Here is a 20,766-nt window from a genome sequence, read left to right as displayed (position 1 = left end):
CCAGCAATGGCGACCAAAGAAATGGTGAATTATTAGAGGGTATCGTATTTGAAAAATGGCCCATGGCGTGTGAGCTTAACTTAGCCAACTGCGGAGAACTGCGGACGAGATTGACGTCGAATGTTGTCCTAGTCTTGGGAAACGTGTTTTGCTCATACCAGACTTGTAAAATATTATGTTTTGATTTTCTCTATGTCAGACCAAGAGTGCAAATGATGGTTCTCAAAATCAAAGGTCAGATCGATACATTTTTAAACTGGTGTTCAATTTGCAAATTAAGCTTTAGAATTGGTTTTGGTTTTCAAATTAGGGTCAGAAGATCCAAATTTGGTTTTCAAGCCACCGTTACGAGGGGCAATGTGCTTCCAAGTAACTATCCATGTGTTTTGGACTACCCGCTAAAAATCCAACCCACTCGTTTTGGTTTCCGGTGTCTGTATGATTTTTTATTTTTTTTGGGTGGAATGCCTAAACTTGGAGGTGTAAAGTATCTCACTGGTGTGTTAGCATCCATCCAGCGCTTGGCGTACGTGGGTGGCTTCACGTCACGCGGCGGCGTCCGGGTCACTCCGGGGTGAGGACAGAAGACAGAGGTGTTGAGAAGCATCCCGTCGCCGCAGGCTCGAGAGGAGACGCCCTGTCTGCAGAAACAGCTGGCCAGGAAGTCTGGCACAAATATTTTTTGGGGAGAACGGGTGAAAGAGATATGAGAGGAGACAAGTTAAGGAGATAGATGCAGCAAAAGGAAGTTGACAGCAAGGAAGTCAAAGACAGCCAGGAGCCTTAACAAGGGGGCCCCAGTCGGGTGGGGAAGCTCATAAATCTTCAGGACTGGGTTATTCAGGTAGGTTCTTTCTGACAACAGAAGAACGTGATGGACACACGGAAGCACTTCAACATTTTTATGGTTTCCTGAAACATGACTGACACAAGACCTGTGAGCAAGTAAAGTCCACAATCGTTTGATTTATGAAAATATTTTTCTCCGTAGAAAATAATAAGGCGGTTTGGTGCGTTAGTGGTTAGCATGCCTGCTTCGCAGTTCTAATTTTGGGATTCAAACCACAGCTCTGGCCTGAAATATTGAGTGTCTATCACATACAGTAGAGCAGATGCGCTGCCAGTTGTTGGGTTTTTTTTGTTTTTTTTAAAGGGAAGGGTACCAAGAATTTTGCCGGCGCGGGTATATTAAAAACAAACATGTTTCGACAGACGAAATGACTTGATCGTCCTCCAAAAGTCCAAACTTGGCAACCGGTTTGCATTCTCCATCTATCTTCTGTTTGCATCTTCATTCCGACTGATTACACGACTCTTTATAACACAATCAAGCTATTGAGATCCAAGCTGCTGGCTGCACCAAGCGTTTAACGCCTCCACTGACCTCCTGCGAGAGTCTGCTCGCAAGCTGCCGTCTTCGGGTTGGAAGGGTCTGCCGAGTGCACTTTTTGGAAGTGAAACCGAAGCGAGCGGCCTCCTCGTGGCGGCTATCCCGAAGAGCTGGCCTAGTGGGCAAACTGACAACATGGGGAGGGGAGGGGTGGAGGGAGACCAGAGAGGGAAATGATGAAAACAGACATGGGGGTCTATCACTTTACAGACACACACACACACATTTTTCTATGGATCCTTGTGTCATAAAAAAAAAAAAAAAAACACACAACCACACAAAGTAAGCGCTCATGCAGGAGGACAATCAGTAGCACGTATATGTATAACATGTACTTTGATTTTTTTCCATTATTATATTATATCATATTAATTATATTATATTATATTATATTATATCATATTACTTGTATTGTATTATACGATATTATATTATATTATATTATGTTATTGCTACTTTAAATGTTTTCCTGTGGAGCTCGATCAAGCATTTAGAATGGCCTTGTTATTCCCCACCAATATTTCAAATGTACTTCATAGACACGCACTGCAGCTCATAAGTGTTTGCAGATATTTAGAGGCAAACCAAAAATGCGCACATTACACATGTTCCTATGCAAGCATCCGACAAGAAGCCCTGAAACAACCTTCACTTCAGACGGCTTGCAGAGATTGGTCATCAGCCACGCAGTAAAGGCATCCTTTGTCACAAGCACATCTGGATTGAACACACCCAGTTCTGGAGGAGATTAAGTCAATCATAAAGTTGAAAAGTTTTATTTTTATTTTGTTTTCGAGCTTCATAAAGGGCATGGTTAGGTCACCCACCACACGCAGAAATTCTGCATCTAAATTGTATGATTTTTTTGGTGGGCTGGAACTTCAAGGTCCTCCTAGCAAAGTCATTGACTGTAATCCACTTTTCCAATGAAGCCGGGACGGCGAGACGAGCTCAAAGCAACGTGACTCACCGTTGACAGTTGGTGCTCATTTGCCATCTCGGCCGCGCCGTTCGCGTGTTGAGATCGAAACTAAAGTAAATGTTGACGGCTGCCTTTTGTCTGCGAAAGAGGTCTCATCTAGACGAGGCTCACGTTACATTTGGCGGGATAAAACGGGTGTTTTGTGAGTAGAACCAGGCCCAATTTGAAACAGACCCGCTTCTCCTTTTGAGTCTGGGCCACTTACCATAATTGAGTTGGGACTTTTTCTTTGTAGCCATACCTCTCGCTTTCTGCCGCACTTTCGATTTAAACTCGCCACTAACTTGCTCGCTAATATGTGGAAAAATGTGCAAAGACACTTGAACATGAGCAAGAACAAACATGAGGGCCAGCTGACCTTGAGAGGTGCACCCAATTTCCAACTAGGCCAGTTATTATCAGCCTGGTGTTCTCATTCCTCCACCCAGGGCTTGTGACCTGCAAAAAATAGCTCAGTGTTCATCCTAAAATTTTTATCAACCCAGCATGCTATGCTTTAAGTAACAAATATAAAATAAGTAAACCACTAATGATGTGAATTTGTCCAAAAAAAAACGCTCACACTGTATGCACAGAACAAGCTAGGTGAGCGGTGGCAAGCTAACAGCTAACCGTTAGCTGCTAACGTTAACCATTGTTGTCTAAACATAACTTTTGCTTACAGATCAAATAAAGCGATTTTTCTGTCTATCACTGTGTTATCTGCACACAAGTGGAACTCAACCAGCGTTTCTCCTGTGATAAACATCATAGATGGCACAAAGACGGTCATGCTAAGGCTTATCTCTCCCTTCACAGGTGTCTTGGTTTCTTGCTATTCTCGTCTGTCAACGACACCGAAATCCATCTTTGACGATAGGAACGGGTACGGCGTCCGAGCAGGAATTTTGGGAAGGTCGTGACCTGCCTGCATGCATCCGTGTTCCATAGCGTGATGGATGCTAGCCGTCAACCGATGTCGCAAGTCAGTCGTCTTATTGATGGGCAGATAGTCAGAAAGGAAAGAAAACTGAAAAGAAAACTGCTATAGTGGTAATACGGACTAGTAAGGATCTTTTTCGTTAATGGTCGACCGATAGAAAAGACAAAAATGACAATCTCAACCTCACTCATTTTTCCCTACACTTGCCATCAAATGACATACACACCATTAAATATGAAAAAGCTTTGTGATTAGAATACTGCACACATTCATCAGGTGAATCACCGGCGAGCGCACGAGACGAGCCACCTTTACGTGATGACGACGACACGAACTTTATAATGACAGTGATCTGGCACCGGCGTAATTCTTCTGCCTCACACTCAACGCGGGCAAATATACGCCACGCCAAGAATAATAACACATGGGCATTCCTGCTCTGCTCCTGGGCCAGATGAAAGGAGTACTTGAGGTCGATTACTGCAGGCCTGAGTGTGCATTCATCAGCCTGCACCTTGAACAGCCAGAAGGGTCCCTCCTACCCGGGTCCCTCCCACCCGGGTCCCTCCCACCCTTAGCTAATGGAAACATTTAAGATTACCGTACAATTTCATTGAAAATGCAGTAGGAACGTTTTCAGAAGTGCTTGTCCTCATTAGAGTCGAAGCTAAGCTGGAGCCTGGCTGACTTTGAAAAAAAATTATAGCGTACCTTTAAAATGGTCATGCATGCAATTAGTTAGCACATTTAGAGAGTAATTGGAAGGTTGGTAGTTCACACCTGGGATGACATCATCATGTCAGTTTCGCAAATTTCCCCACTGTGGCGTTTAGTATTTGATGAACAGGAAAAATTGCCAAAAAAATCAGCTTTTTTTTGTGTCGTTCTCTTTCTATTCTGTTCCACCCTTAAGAATAAAACCAAAACATCCTTTTTGCAGCACTCGAATCATTAACCCAAAAGGATTTTCTAACTTTACATTACCTAACACAAATTGCCCCTATCTGTCTATCACCAGCAGCTCCTAAAATGAAATGCTGCATTCAAGAACCCTGGAGGGGGCAAAGTCATTAGATGGGAGGTGGTGGTGCTGGTGTGGGGGTTGCCTGCTCCAGGTTATTCATGTCCTCAACTATTTCCAATCTGGCTGCAAAGTTGTGTTTACACAGGGGCCAGAGGGGAAAAATAGCATACAAGTGCAATGACAAGAGCCTCTGTCATCTGGCAGCGAGGACTTCGTGTTAACATGACGGCGACATGTTACAGTGCGCAAGAACACGAGAGGTCACCCGAACGCATCGCGGTGTGCGCACCTCGTTCCGCTTCATCACCTCTCGACAAAAAAGGAAAAAAAAAAAACCCCACAAACCTCCGGTCCGCCTCCTTGGCCCGCGATGATGCGATGCGAGGGGATGAGTGCGTGCAAAGGCTTCATTCATCACTGTCACTCGCCGTGTGTTGTTGGGCCAATCCAGCACACCGCCCACCCTTAAAAAGCACGTATAGACTCCTGTAAAAAAAGGAGGGGGGGGGTCCACTTAGCCATGGCTCAATAAAAAGGGCCAATGCACTTAGTGAGGCATTAATTACCCCCACTTGAAGTGAAGCAAAACCAGGGTTAACTCAGGATAATGGATTCTGTCAGCACACGCACACAAGTGGCTTTTACATACTGTACATGTCTGACGATTAGCCACCGAATTTTGTGTTACACAGTAGGTACCGTATTTTCCGGACTTCAATGAATGGCCCATTTTAAAACTGTGTCCTTATATAAGGCGCACCGGACTATAAGGCGCACCATGAATGCATCATGTCAGATTTTTAATCCAAATCAAATCATTCTCCATTTTATCTTTTTTATTTCAACTTCGGACGCAACAAATTACTTTATAATCACAAAATAATGATCCATAGTCTTTTTGATTCATGATTCATAGTCTTCAACGGGCCACTTACGATTGATTTTATGACACAATGTTCGGGCCAGTTTAAATTTAGGAATTTGGTCCATATATAAGGCGCACCGGACTATAAGACGCACTGTCGGATTTTGAGAAAATATTTGGTTTTTAGGTGCGCCTTATAGTCCGGAAAATACGGTAATCATTTTTTCCATCATATCACAGTGAATGGTAACAATAATATCAAAATTAAATTGTAGTTATGAGAATAAAGTTGCAATAAACATGTCTACAGACCATTTACGTAAGATGATGTTTAGGCTTCAAGAACAGCCGAGGTGATTAGGATGCAAGTGTCTTGGAAATCAATTTAGTTCACAAAAGATGACAACCTCGGAGGAGGAGGTAACAAGGCCGCCGTGGCTTTGCTATTTCATTAAGATGAAAGACTTCATGCCTTGGAAGTTTTGGCCGTTTGTTTGCACCACAAATCAGCAATTAAGTGGCGGCCGTGCTTTGGCATCAGCGTCCGCTTTGATTGAAATTACAAAATGCGGCAATCTCGTTCTTTTTGTCTTGCTGTTGTAAAACTGCCTCAGCCGTGACATTTTGTAACCAAGTGACCTTAATGGTGCATTTGCTACCATGCAGCGTTTTTACAACTTTTTGTTTGGGAGGAGAAAATGAGACTTTTTTAAATCTGCCATTTCTAAAGGAGATGATACAGATGTTTTCTTTTGGACTGAATGGAACATTCAAATCTATTTGACAATGTTCACCGTGAATTCACACGCAAAATCTCTAATGCAAAATGAGTGATTGATAACTGTGTGACGGTCCAAAGTTCGACCAAATGTTATAGTGTCAGGATTTTTTCCAAAAGCCAAACTAAAGATGACACAGAAACACATTTTCTTTATGACCTCATGACCTCAGTATGCTTCTTTTAATTGTTCACTGGCATAGTGTGACTTTATGATGTCGACTCGCATTATCGGGTATTTTGAATGAAGTCAGTTCATTATTTAAGGCAGATGTGTACTGACGCCTCTCATTACTAATTTTCCCGTATGTGTGTGTATGTGTGTGTGTGTGTGTGTGTGTGTGTAACGTAACGCTCAAAATCCCAAAGAAAGTCAGAAGTGATCCAGCGCGACTCCAGGTCGTCTGTCCATGCCAGAAGAAATGATGGCGAAGCGGCAGTGATGAATTATTTCTCTGCATGTGATCTCCCAGGAAGCCATTTTTTTTTCCACACTTCCATATGAATCCATGTGTGTGCGGGTGTGACTCGTCTTTCTGTCTTTCACTGCCAAATTCATCCGTTCATCAAACCTTGCCATCAATCAAACATCCTTAACTGGGTTTGTGCAATGATGTGACACCCAAGGGAGCGGGTGAGCTCATCCCCCTTTTTTCCTTTTTGAATGAATTCCGCCTTCTTCGTTTCGCCTGCAAAGCCGACACAAAGGAAAAACAGATGCGAACGCAATTTCACTCGAAGATTTCGGGATGAGCGTTGTCGAGCCGGAGGGGCCGAACTACAATCCGAACGATAAGTCGACTTTTTGCTTATCGGCAATAATCGCAAAGCCTAAAAGACATTTTCCCAATGTGTTTTGACACACACGGGCCACCGTACTTCCTGGTTGTGACTCACGAGGACCTCAGGGGTTAATTTGAGTGATTCAGTTTCTGTCATGATTAGTATCCCAAAATTCCCAAACTTTGTCCCGTTCCGATATCATTCATCACGCCATCAGAAATGACCAATATTGCTGTTTTTGTAAGCATGTCGGAATAAAACAAATGTGTCAAAGATTCTAACTAAAACACCTTCACTTCTCTCCTACACCAGCGTAAGAAAATGAATGAGATTCCCATCGTAATTATTTTTTCCACCCATGTCAGTCATCAATGACCCGGCTTCAGCTCTCTTCTGTGATTGGCCGTGCGCCACATGCTGATGTATTTTTCTTTTTCATCTTTTGAAGCCGTCTGGGATCACCTCACAAGCGGCGAAGTCATCTCCGTAAGGAGCCTTTGATCGCAGAGGGGGTGCGTGCAATCCGTGTCTACCGTCGTCAGTTTTTAACTCCCCCCGCGGCTTCCTCCTTTGCCCTCCAGGTCACGTTCACTTGAGCGTGTGAAATTTTTTAGTTAGTATTTTTAAAAATATCTTTCTAAATATTTTGAAAACTTTTTCTCTTAAAAAAAATATTGATTTTTTTCCACAAATTCATGTATTTTTTAATTGAATTAAAAATGCAAATACAAACAGTATACATAAAAAAATAATGTAATTTATTTCTATTTTGTTTTCCTCATATGACTAATTGCAAAAAAAGTGACCTCCTAAACGATTGACTTTGCTGACTACAATTGATATCCATGGAAAAATAATGTCGCCCAGCCAATTCGCTTCTACACACGGAAAAAATACATTTATTTTTTTAACATTCTCTCAACAACAAACAACCCAGAAAAGTCTTTTAACTTACATTGCTTGCCGTTTTTTCCCTCCGCCAAGGACGCAAAGACTCTTGAATGTCTCTCATTTAGTCACAGAGCAGCCAGAAAACAATTTAATTCATCTCGGGCATTCTCGCAGAAGACAAACAAAGACGACATTGAGCACGAAGGAAACAGCACCACTACAGATTATGTTGTCTTTTGCGGTCGGCGAGTCTGATTGTATCCCATTTGTGGTTAATGTGCAGTAACTTGACCTTGAAATAACGCTTTTTAAAAATTCATCTTGATGGTACACTGACCTTGTAATAAGGAGCAACTATTTGGTTGCTGTTGTGTTTTTCTTCCCTGTTTTTAATAAAGCAAGATGGCACTTTTAAACTGGTTCTATAAAGGGGAATTATTGTAGGATTTGTGTTTTGGATGTCGGCCTTTAAGGGGCGTGGCCTAGCGGGCGACATCAGGAGCTGAAGACTGGTGGGCCAAATTTGGTCAATTATTTTGTTATTTAATGTTTTATGAATGTCCCAATCAATAAATGGCTGAAAGTGCTTTGGCAATTGTGGCTATAAAATTAAATAAAATGAATAAATAAATACATTTATATATTTATTCTTTGTATTTTTTTAAATAAATAAATAAATACAATTCTTCAAAAAAGGTCTATAAATAAAATAAAAATAACATTTTCCTAACTTTTAAAATTATAACTGTGTGGAGGCCATGTAGCATGGTTATATAAACTTCGCACTTTTCATGGTTTCAAAAGTGGGGCTATATTTGGACTAACACACCATCATGTTTATTTCTACTCCTTAAATTGTTGATGTGGTAGTTGGTTACACAGTTGGTGTTGGCTAAGCACAACCTCAAAACCATGGCAATAAAGTTGCCCGCTACTGTTACTCCACATATTCTGATGTCTCTATTAGTTACGAGCTACAAAGTTTTAATTACGTCGTGTTTATAACGTCGGTCGACCTTAATGCTGTCACCACATCTTAGTTTACTTTGTGTATAAAATCAACGTACTGACTCACCATCTATTCTGGTCACAAAACAAAATGTTATTTGGCGCCATGTATTAGGTAAAAATAGTCTGTGGAAAAAAGTCGACGCATTCCGACTGGGTGACATTTCTTGTTTAAAGAAAATGTTGCTGAGAATCATCAGTGGGAGTAAAAAGACCCCCCCAACATTCAACAACAACACCCACATTTTATCCTCCTTAAAAGATTATTGCTCATTGGAATTGACCAAAAACATGGATTTCATTTATGGTTTAAACTTTTGACTGGTAATGCATGCACAATCAAATTGAAGACACGATTAGAGTATGCACGTGAAGCTATTAGGTCAGGTTTTCATTTCCACAGATGATTGAATTAGTAGCTAGAAAAATAGTAGCTTAGCTTGTTATCTCGCCATCACAAAGCAATCAGTCTTTGCAAAGCTGCCAAGCCAATTACCGGAACTCCTTTTTTTTTTTCTTTTAATTTGTCCCGAAGGGGGTCAGAAGCATTCGCTCGCTCCTTCACTGACTGACCTCCACCAGGTGCGTGTCTAATACTTAGCGGTGCTATTTCCAGCTATGAAGCGTCTGTTTTATCTGGAATGCTCTCTGTATAAAGCAGCTGGGTAAACAGAAAAGGTCACGTGTCTACATGTGATGCCTAACGTATAAAAAAAAAAAAAATCTGTCACATTGGACTGTAGGTTGAATGTCAGTTTAGAACTCCTGTGTTTACATCCGGCGGGGAGATCAGTTGCGATAAACGCTTGATAAAGAAAGACAATCAATCACTCGGACTTCCTTTCCCATGCATGCAATGTATCTTTAGTGAGTCTCCGCAAATATCTTAACAGGAAATAACTTGTTGAATATTACCTGGGTAAAAGCATCTGAAGTTTCCTGTACATTATGTAAAAAGTAAATTTCTATTATTAAATGTACAAAAATACTGGCAGTACAACTATTAAAAAGTGAGCGACTGTAATTTTTATTTGAATTTTATTTTAATTGTATTTTTATTTATTTACTTTAATTGAGTTGTTCATGATATGAGCATTTTATTTTAATTGTTTACTTTAATTGAGTAATTCAAGATGTGAGCATTGGCTAATGAGCGGTTAGCTAGCATGCATCAGCCGAGCCATCTCGCTATATTAACCATATGCAAAAACAAACTTATATAAACTAAAAAAACATTGATACGACAATTTCTTCGGATTTTATTTTGTAGTAATAATTCCAATAAGTAACCAAAATGCATATGGGAAATTTGTCATTTAGGCATTAAAGTTGCCAAAATTATAAATGGTTCTACTTAAGTACAGTAACAAAGCAGTGCTTGTCTTATAGGTTTTAGTCAGGCGTAACCGTTTCGAGTGGAGCGTGGACGACTTCCTGTGCAGCGGCCTGCAGCGTCAAAAAGGGCAACCCAGTGACCCACATAAACAAGCAGGCCCATTCACGGCCTCTGTTAAACTCCACTCCCTCATTGCTCCAGCCTGACTCACAAATGTTCAAACAGCAGTCAAGCGGACCGACCTCGGCCCCCCCACCAAAACACTGAACTCTTCTTCTCTCCCTCCCACACGCTGCTTCCATCGTGGGGTGTTTAGACATAAAGGAAAGAGTGGGTTTTTGAAATGTTTCAGTTGGAGAGTGTTTGGCATTTCTGTCTCAAAGTACTGAAAGGCATCAAATTTGCCAAGGGTATAGATTTGGACAACACCGACTAACATTAAGTGATGTCATCATATCTGTCTCAGTGTTAAAATGATTTCCCGCACATCTGACCAGCGAGCTGGAAGAGCCATTGGGACACATTGGGTGACACGACGGAACAGTAGTTGCCGGAAAAGCCATGCTAACCGCTAAGCTAATGTAAAACTTGTGTCGTACCAGAACACAATAAGTACTTGGGTGGTGAAGCAACAGAACCACATTACAGCGGAGAACACATTTTTGTTTTAGGTTAGAATTTGGCAATGAGGTGCAACAAGCAGGCGTAGCTTTCCCATCTTGACACAGCTGTGTGAAGAGATGCACGTGATTATCATCATGGTTGGGGTCTGGCTGCAAAAAAAAAAAAAGATGGCCGCTATTCCGCCTCAAGGACGCAACAGGATGAACAATCACCCCGTGCTTGAGTTCTTCTCCAGGGTTCACGTGACTCGGCCTTGAACGTGCGCACGTTATTTTCCCCGCGCTGACGTGTAAATAAACGGTCAGCCTTCAGACTGAGGAGCTTCGGGGCGTGATTTAAACCACAGTTTGTCCCAAAGCGGGGATAGAAGAATGCTATGAAAAGCTGCGTCCGCCTACGGGTCCGCTCGTACCACACAGGCAGCGAGGAGGACACCTCAGCAGGGCGTTGATGTCTGAGGTTAGAAAGCCTACGTTGTGGTCAACACGCCCCAAACCTTCTCACCTAGGTTGGAATTCCTTGAACTGTTCAGACACACATCCTTTCCTCATATTTCAGGGTGAAAGAACGACATTTTGGAAATTTCTATCAAATGTCTAAACAGGCTAGCTTTGACCAGAACAGTACGTAAGGGTTAATACAACATTGACCTTTGGGATAGCCGGCGCCGGGACCACCCCGCTCCAAACATATCAGCTCTCACGTGGTCCGTGGAGATCCTGTTTGGTTTTGTAACATCATATTGAACACATTTTTTGGATCCATCGTTGATGTCAGCCGTCAGGAATGTCCGCCACTCAACTCAATACTTCCCAGCTTTGTCCACGCTACGTGTCAAACGTGTGTTTGGACAAGTGTGGGATTGACTGCCGAGTGGCTGCCGATTTAATGAGTCCAGTCGCTGCTAATCACAGAACGGTTCCCTTTGAAGCTGAGACACTCGCTGGAAATCGCCGAAGATAGCGTGACTTAGCTAAGCGTGACTTAGCTTAGCGTGACTTAGCATGACACGCTGTATCGCATTGGCTGGCACTCCAAGCAGAAAAAACTCCAGTAGTGTACTTTTGTCAGTGTCGTGACAATGGCCGATAATTGCCAGTTGTAAAGTGGAAGACTCAAAAAAAACAAAAGTGGAAAAAAAACAAAGCCACTTAAGTTCAGTTAACAGGTTTTGACTTTTTGTTTTCATTCCCGGGATTCCAATTTCAAAGTATTCATTTGTTGCCTTTCAACAAGTCACCACTATTTGAGAGCAAGAACAAAGCTAGGCAATAAAGAAAATGTAGACAGACAAAGAAGTAGCCCAGATGGTCATTAGTCATAAAGAGAATGTTGCAGAAGCGGGAAGAGAAAAAAAAAAAAAACGTCAGACAACTCCACAGACAAACACCTCCATAAAATGTGCTTTGCAAAACTGTTAGTTTAAAAACCTTTGAGTTCATAAATACTATTTCTAAGAAACAGACGTACGCTAACAACTTGCCAAAAAATGATGTCAACGATGAACCCTATTCGAATGCTCCAGCTGTGATTTATTACTATAGATATGGTCACGAAATAGTGGTACCAACAAATTGCGTAATCCCTTTTACAGGCAAAACCATTTCCCAGCTCGATCATCATCATCCATCATGTCATCTTGATTCCTTGTGAGCTGCTTTAATTTGGCCATGTTTGGGGCATATTTTTCATTTTTCAGCAGAAATTGCACGCTGGTGACATTCGAATAAGCCTTGATGGAAACACGGGGACTGAATGGCCTAAGCGGTTAGCGCTTCATTAGCTTGTGTCCCATGTCGTTGTCTCATGTACCCGCATGTGTGTGTCTGAGGTAATGGGATAGCAAATGTCAGGCTCCACATGCTCCTGGGAAGTTTGTTTTCCTCCTCCTCTTCTTCAACAGAGGACGGACCACCCTGGATGGTTACTGGATTTTGCCTTGCACCTTATCTGCCTGAAGGTCCTCCATTTTCTATGGTTCCTGTCCTCGGTAAGGTCAAGGGTCATCTGGAACTTATCACAGCTGACTTGTATCATTGAGGGTGCGACCATTTTAGACCCATTTTGCAAACAAACTTGTCTTGTACATTTCATCGAATTGCTACCGACATCGTACCACACAAAAAAAAATCTTAGTTATACCTCGTTTCTTGTGGGCGTGTATTACATACCGATTTAAGGATAAGGGCTTCCTGCTGGAAACAGATTTCCCAGCATTGCAACTCACACCTGAATCTGCTTTTTATGCGGACAGTCCCCACCCACCGCACCCCCTACCCCTCCCTTTCCGTGTGAACCGGCCGCTCCTGGAAAGCGGAAAGGAAGCTGGGCCAGAGCCCGTGCTCTTATCAGCCACTGAAATGCGAGTTAAAAGACGGACGACTGGTCAGTTGTCATGGATGATAAGATTTAGTTTCCAGGTGATGTGACATACCGTGGGAACGGCGGGATCGTTGCTTTCAGCATAGGTGTCAAACCCATGGCCCGGGGGCCAGATCCGGCCAGCCACAACATTTTATGTGGCCCGCGAAGACAAATTTTGCATCGACCTTGTGTCATTACTAAATTTACAAATTGTCTTCACTTTTTAAAAACAGAGATATTGCTAGGAATCCTTTCCAAACATCTCCTGCCGCTCGCCTCCTGACTGGAGCTCGTAAGAGGGAGCACACAATGTAAAGTATTAACATTCAAATGAAGAAACTACGAACTGAAGGCTATGAATGGAAAAAAAAAAACTTGGTGGGGAAACTCTGATCAGCGAAACAGTGACCCATAAAGAAGCCGAAGCAGACACACAAGTGGAAAGCAGAAGAATGTAAGCCAGCTGGAGGATACATCCTCGCATCCAAGTCTCTCTGCTGTATTTCCACTTAATGCAGAGCTGAAGAGAGGACGTCTGAGAAACACAAATTGAAGGATAACATAAAACCAGCAGCGCTAAAAACCTTGCGGCGATGGGAATCCGTCCCAGAGTAGCCGGGTCGCATACTTTGAGAGCTTTTGGCCTAGAAACGACTCCATATCCCGTTCCCTCGCCTCTTCCTTTCACACCCCAGAGAGACGGCGTTCGCGTTCACGACGCTGAAGGCTAAAGGCTGTATCGTTCCCCGATTGGTCCGTTTCACGGCTTTCCTGCCGGTCCTCTCGTTCCCCTTCCGAGGCCCTGCTAGACTCGGTTCTGGTACGCCATCCCGGAGCGAAACCCACATCCCCTTTATGGGAGCCAAGGCCAATTAGCTCGCGTCCGCGCTCGGGCTGCTGACTGCTCACTTTTCAAACATACGTCCTAATGCTAATAAGAACAAGATGTTTTGGGATGGAGTTTCTTATCTGCAAGGGGAGTGCGCAGGTTCACGCTGACAGCTTTGACGTGACGGCTGAGCATTCTCTTTCAAACGAGATGCGCAAGTTGGGAGTTCCGCCAACATTTTCGTCATACGTGATTTCATCATGTACTTCCCGTTTTAGTTCAGTGGTCTCCAGTCATCAATGGATGGCACTGGGTCACTTTGGCTAAGCCTTTTTAAGGTTTTATTTTGGTGGGTTTCAACTTCCTGTTTTTGGGTCGTTTTTTGTGAGCGAAATAAATATGATTCAACTGTTTGTGAAGTTGGCCATGAAGGAGCAGTAAGTGAAGATGTAGACTGCTACGTTAGCTTAGCGGACTAGCTTCTAAATGGCTAGCGCCACAAAGTGCTTTTTTTTTTTTTTCTCCATGTAAGATCAGATCAAAGATCGGGCAGCCTCGAAAAACATTTCAGCGGTTCGGCTTTATTTTATCATCGCATTTTTTTGCTTTGACTCAAGTGACGTGAGTTGTACAGTGCATGGCGATTCTTGACAAGGTTCAGCTCCAGCGGATCTGCGCAATCATGAGCAACAGGTGGGCTTGGACGGTTTTCCCTTTGCTGCAAACAATTTTGCTTCGAATAAGCCTCTGGCGTGATCCAGGACAGGAAAAACTTGCCATTAGTGATGCTTATTTTCTCTTTGTGGACCACACACACAAAATATGTAAGCACCGCATTGACTTTCATTCATTTCCTGGCAACTTAACCTCATGTTCACCACAAGCACAGAATGCATCAACAGGTTTTCTTTGTGGCTTCTCGATAGTAAACACGAAAAAAAAAAAAAAAAATCTATTCGATGACAAAACGTTGCTACGGTTAACATTCATGACCAAGACCCATCTGTCATTTTGTGTTTACAAGCTCGTTTTAGTGCACAGCACTTCCAGAACCAAATGCGCTTATTGGCTATTTAACGCTTTTTAACAGGCAAGCCTGGTTCTCAACAACGAGCATGAAACCTCTGCTACGGTCATAAAATGGGACAAAAACAGAAGACCTACATCAATAATGAACAACCAGAAAGTGCCTGTGCCAATTTTAAGGTGCTAACGATGCTTAATTTGGATATTTTGATATACAGGTATAGTCGCTATTTTGGCACCTTCTAAAAATAGAAAGAACATGCCGTCCACACAATTTTTGAATGCCGATTTGTTTTCGTTTTGAAACCCAAAGATATTTTTAGTTGATATTCAGAGCAATTTTCACTTCTTGATAAAAAAAGTGTCATGAAAAGTGATCAGCAATGCATGTCATTTTCGGTCAATTGCAAGAGTACAATAATAAATAAATAAATGAATAAAACAATGGGCCGGTGCTATAAAATGCTGACAGGACCTAACTCAACCAAAACGTGTTTTAAGTACAGAATTCGGGGTCGCTTAAGTTTAGAATGGAAAGTAATGATTTATCTTGTCGGAACAAGAGCTTTGTCTCCTCCACAGGAGCATTCCCTATCAGGTTTTACAAGACAAAATGGGAAAAGCACATGTGAACATGAGGAGGGACAAAGGCTCAGCCGTAGACAAATCCACTTGGACACTACAGAACAGAAAACCTTTTTCTTTTCCCCTCCTCAGACTTCAAGCTGGAAACAAGAGCCAGCAGCGAGCGAGCTGGCTGCCCTGGCCGCACAAGCAACTCTGCAGCGGTTTGAGCCGGGGCCAGACATTCCTGAAGAGAAGAGAATCGACGCCCAGACACCCGGCAGGCACAGGCGAATTCAGAATAGCAGCGCCGCCGCTAAATAGTCTCTGTGTGTGGACCAGGAGCGAGAAGCGAGGGATGGAAGCGAGAGAGAGAGAGAGTGAGAGAGAAAGAGAGAGAAAGAGAGACAAAGAGAGAGAGAGAGAAAGAGAGAGAGAGTAAGAGAGAGAGAGAGACAGGAGAGAGAGTAAAGAGAGAGAGAGAGTAAGAGTAGAGAGAGAGAGAGCGGAGAGAAGAAAGAGAGAGAGAGAGAAACGAAAAAGAGAAAAAAAAAAGAGAAAGAGAAAGAAAGAGAAAGAAAAAAAAGAAAGAAAAGAAGAGAAAAGAAAAGAGAAGAAAAAGAAAGAGAAAGAGAGAAAGAAAAGAGAAAGAGAGAAAGAGAGAGAAGAGAAAAGAAAAGAAAAAGAGAAGAGAGAAAGAGAGAGAGAGAGAAGAGAAAGAAAGAGAGAGAGAGTGCATGGTGGATGGACGATAACGGTTTGGGAGCCGAGCAGGAAAAAAAAAGGGCGTTTGATTCCAACGTACACAGTCACAATGTTATCACGGGGGAAAAGGCGTCCAACAGGGATGTGAACTGGGAACCTGCGAGAATGAGTGAGGAAGACGAAAAAAAATAGGCACCGCTGCGCAGTGGTGGCGAGGAACTAAATGCAAATATTTCAGGACTAGATTTTTTTTTTTTTTGCAGTTAAACAATGTGCCAGCTCGCAACCTTCTTGTGGACTCAAATCTTTTGTTTGTTTTTTCTACAGCTCCATTTACAACTAAACCAGAGCACTGGAACATCCTGCTTGCGAACGCAGGCCAAATCCTCAGCTGTTTTTTTTTTTTTTTTACTCCGTGTGCACAAATTAACCTCAACTGCACAGCTCGAGAAGAAAAGTAAAATTTATTTTTGGAGTTTCTTATCTGCATTTGGTCACAGTCAGTGTTTTTTTTTTTTTTTTTATCGTAGCGTATCAGTAAAAGCTTTTTGACACACCTTCTTATATGAGCAGTACTTTGGACCAGTACTTCTTTTTTTTTTTTTTTCTTTTTAACGTGCTTTAATCCAATCCACTGTGATGTAACGTGAGGAGCGTTCATAACATTTTGTTACTGTAAGAGTCTGTCAGTCATGTGCAAGAAAATTCAGTGTAAACACGTCTGTTAGGAAAAGACGAGAGGAAGAAGGAAAAAACGGCGAGCAGCTGCACTCGTGACACTGATATGATCTGAGTTTCAAAGGAGAACTTTTTTTTCCCCCCTTTCGTCTTTTTCATGTCTTCAGAAAAATATGTCTGCTTCACTTTTTGACCTTTAAATAAAGTCCATCTGCTGGGAGCCTCCGAACTCCTCCTTTCCCTCATTGCCATCTGTAAAAGGGTGAATTTGGATGAGATGTACCCCCCCCCAAAAAAAAAGCCTCCCTGCTACTTTAAGGTGACTTTTCCAATATTCACGGTTTCCTCTTTGTGTCTGTTTTCTTAAAGGAGACGTCAAGTCAAAAACTTTTTTGACAATATTATGTTCTATGCGCCCACACTAGTCAAAACACCATATTCTGAATAATATTACATTTGTGGATTATTAATTAGGCAGCAAAAGCCATCTGTTTTTTTTTAGCTATCCCGGGGGCGGCCATTTTGTCGTTTGCTGTCGACTGAAAAATGACATCACAGTTGCTCAGGGCTCAGGTAAGGACCAATTAGATTATCTTTTTACTTCATGTGATTAAAATCTGAATTAACTGCACTGAATTCAACTCCGATGTTACTATTCCTTGCTTTGCATGAATCTTGCACTTCGGTAGACTGTGCCGCCATTTTTGTTTTCCAAAGAATCGTGCTGCTTTACAAGTAGGCAGAGCTGTCCAATCATCAGCTCCTCAAGAGACCGCAGCACTTCCAGCCCACCTACTCACTCCCCCTCTCGCAAAAAATGTGGATCAAATTAACCCGACAGGAGCAGCAGCAGCTTTCTCCCCCCTCGACAAGGCCCGCCTGCTCCCCCACTAAAAAAAAATAAAAAAATCCTAAAAACAGACATTGTTGATTCTTCCTGGGGACCAGACGTGAACCGTGTTCTCTACTCCGTGTCATCCGCCGCCGTTTGTTTGACTCTGTCACTTTTCTAATGACACAAAAATTACTTTTCGATAGTGGATTTTAATAATTGCAGTCATGTGGCAGGCCTCCCAAAAATACAACTTCAAGCTCCAACACAAATCTTTATTAACTGTAGAGTCACTTTTCACCTCACAAAAGTCAAAAATTAAATTTACCATTAACGCAATGTAAAATTAACACATAAAACAGTCGGTGAATAGCAACTGGCTAGCTCAAAAAGCTAACGTAGCTGGCTACGTCTTCACTGAGCTAATTAATGACACCAACTGAGTCACGTTGGACCACTGACAATAAAGGAAGAAAAAAAACTACTATTATTTATAAAGGAAGTTAAAACTGATAAAGTGTTAAGATAGCACACATAAAACCTTACTTATGATTGACATTACCTGTAGGTGACAAGCTAGCAATGAGTCTAGCTTCACTTTCTCCATTTTCATTCTTGTCCGTGCTTTGTGATCTTGCGAAACATCATCAATCGCGACTCAAGTTGTGTTCCAATCGAAAGTATGCATCAACCAAGAATGCGCGGAATACAAAGACGCAGATGTTCTTCTTGTCTACTAGCTTTGCATTGGCTGCCGGCTTTTGAAGTTGGCTGGGAAAATACACCGAGATGCATTTAGTGTTGCTATCAAAATGGCTGAGGAGAGGACACACATTTTTTTGTTTTTCCCCCTTTAATCATTTTCGTGAAATACGACACAGGGAAGTGATTCTTCTTGAGTACATTCTTAGGAAGAGCGTATTTGCCGATTTATGAGACGACTGAGGAGCAGATTTTGTATTCCTTCTTACCATAAAAAGCTACTTGATGCCGATTCTTTAACCAATCTTATTTCAAATTCACCTCACAGAAAATCCTCTGATTGATTATTGAAAGCAAGCCAAGTTCGAGCAGAAAAACATACAATATGCAAACATTTGATAATCAGCAGCTGTGGGTGAGTATGATGTATTTTCTTGACATGTTATTAGAACAATATTGATTTTGATGATGTGCATTTGCCTGCTGTCAAATGGCCTTTTCTCTAATTGCACCGAAGGCTCCGATACCAAATGCACAGATCGCCATTAGCACATTACAGCCTAAACGTTGGCTCGCTCGAGTCCGCGATGACAAGTCGATGATTGAAGCTACCTAAGAAAAAGTCAGCAGTTGCATCGAAGCAAGCAAACAGTGTCGTCGTGAGTAATTGCTGCCGTGATTAATGTGCTTCAGCTGGCAAAAAAAAGTTACCCAACTCTAAATGTACTTGTCATTTTTAAAACAAGCATGCATAGAAGACCTGCTAAGAACCTTTTAAATGCATTCAGACTCTCAGGTCATCTGCTAAAAAAATTAAAATGAATGCAGACTTACTTGTCCTGTTAAGGTGTACTGGTCAAAAGAGCCCCCAAGCAACCGCAACATGTTTTATTAGTTCCAGCTTAAGTTGACGTTTTTGGTGGGAGGTTGAGCAGGAATGGGAAACTACACGCTTTGATTCATTTTCCAAAAGGTAAATGCTATGTATAGGAAATATACAATTGTGAGCTCTGACGCATTAACAGTCCATTGCCTTATTTTGGCAGAAATAATCCATAAAAGGTAATAAAAGGGGATATTTTTTTCCCCCAAATGAAAAGTCCTCCCTTACAGTATATGACATCATCGCTCACAGAGTGGCAGAACCAGACCTCAACTTGCCACCTATGTTATGAAAACATTTTGTTTTTGTGGGGAGGGGGTTGAAGGGGGACTAAAAGAAAGCCAAGATTTAAAAAAAAAAAAAAAAAAAGACAACATGACGACTTGTGTTGTTCCAGATCTGTTTATTGTTTTGTGATTTGTTGTTACCACACTGCACATATTGTGCTGAACCCTGGCCGGATTTTTTTTTTTTTTTTTTAAGACACTTGAACAGTTGAACTCAATTTGTTGCTTTGACAATTGAGATGATGCTTATTCCAAACATTGTTTCCCAAAAACAGGCCAAAAAGCATGACTGAATGTAAATGGCTTGCTCACCAATAAATACAAGTATAAAACCACATTGATAATCATTTGCATTATCAAAAAAAAAAAAAAAGTACATAGAAGATACCAAAGGCACACAACTTAATCCACCTTGGCAGTCCAGGATCACCAAAAATAAAATATAAATCAAAATAATGGCAACAAGATTAATGAGCCATAAGAAAAGAAAGAATATTTAAATAACAAAATACTAATTTATTCTTATTATTGTCATAACAATCTCCAGTCAAGTTTTCCTATGATTCCACTTCCTGCTCACTAACAGATATTTTTCCAGTTTCATCATCACACGTTATCATCTTTATGTTCTTCCAGCATTTTGGACACGTGCGCTTTGGTAAATACATTTTGATATTTCCTTTTTTTTTTTTTTTTGGTTTATTCAAGGTGTTAGTGAACCAACACAAAGAGAGGAAAACTGTGACCAAATCGACCAAAATTAAAAACTCTTTCCCAGCCTTGCTATGAAAAAAGAAAAAAGTTCTTATATTTTGTAAAATCAAAAACAGAAGCATAATAAACGTAAAATACTAACATAGTATAATCTGATCACTGTAAATCCAGTTAACAATAAAAAAAACAAGGCAATAGAATGCAATACAACACGCGAGGTGTCTGATGTTTTCTTTTGGGGGGGGGGCACCAGAGGAGCCATCCTAGACACCAGCAACATTTATTCAACACCTTTTTTCCAGTCACGCCTTCCCAAACCTTTTAGGTACGCTGTCAATCAAACATCAGCCATTTGTAGTTTTAAAGCTCTATCGGCAGCCCTCGGGTGAGGGCGGGGTGGGTGGGGGGTTCGTAAACACAACAGAACGTAAGCTAACGCCAATGCTGAGATGATTTCATACGCCGGGGGATTCCCAGAGGGTCCTTGCAACTCCCTCGCCCCGTAAATTATCTTGCTCGCATCTTTGGTTGGAGAACATCTACCTTCTGACTTTTTCTAATCTATTTCCATCTACTTCA

The 20,766-nt window shown here is 41.7% G+C and overlaps 1 long non-coding RNA gene across 3 annotated transcripts; it reads right to left on the bottom strand.

Annotated features, from left to right (window-relative positions):
- Positions 1–496: 496 nt before the first annotated feature.
- Positions 497–19,173, bottom strand: LOC119124922. 3 transcript variants are annotated; one of them, XR_005098363.1, is made up of 5 exons: positions 19,138–19,173; positions 18,164–18,372; positions 4,664–4,804; positions 2,731–2,810; positions 497–1,517 (listed from the first exon to the last, which is right to left on the bottom strand). It is a non-coding gene; the product is annotated as an uncharacterized LOC119124922 (long non-coding RNA). The 3 variants fall into 3 exon arrangements; XR_005098362.1 differs by lacking the exon at positions 19,138–19,173 and having other exon boundaries at positions 497–666; positions 1,385–1,517; positions 18,164–19,121; XR_005098361.1 differs by lacking the exon at positions 19,138–19,173 and having other exon boundaries at positions 18,164–19,119.
- Positions 19,174–20,766: the final 1,593 nt, after the last annotated feature.

The sequence above is a fragment of the Syngnathus acus genome, chromosome 6 (genome assembly GCF_901709675.1).
Source record: "Syngnathus acus chromosome 6, fSynAcu1.2, whole genome shotgun sequence".
Taxonomy (NCBI): domain Eukaryota; kingdom Metazoa; phylum Chordata; class Actinopteri; order Syngnathiformes; family Syngnathidae; genus Syngnathus; species Syngnathus acus.
Note: the sequence above shows the minus strand (reverse complement) of the source record. Positions and strands in the feature narration are given on the sequence as shown.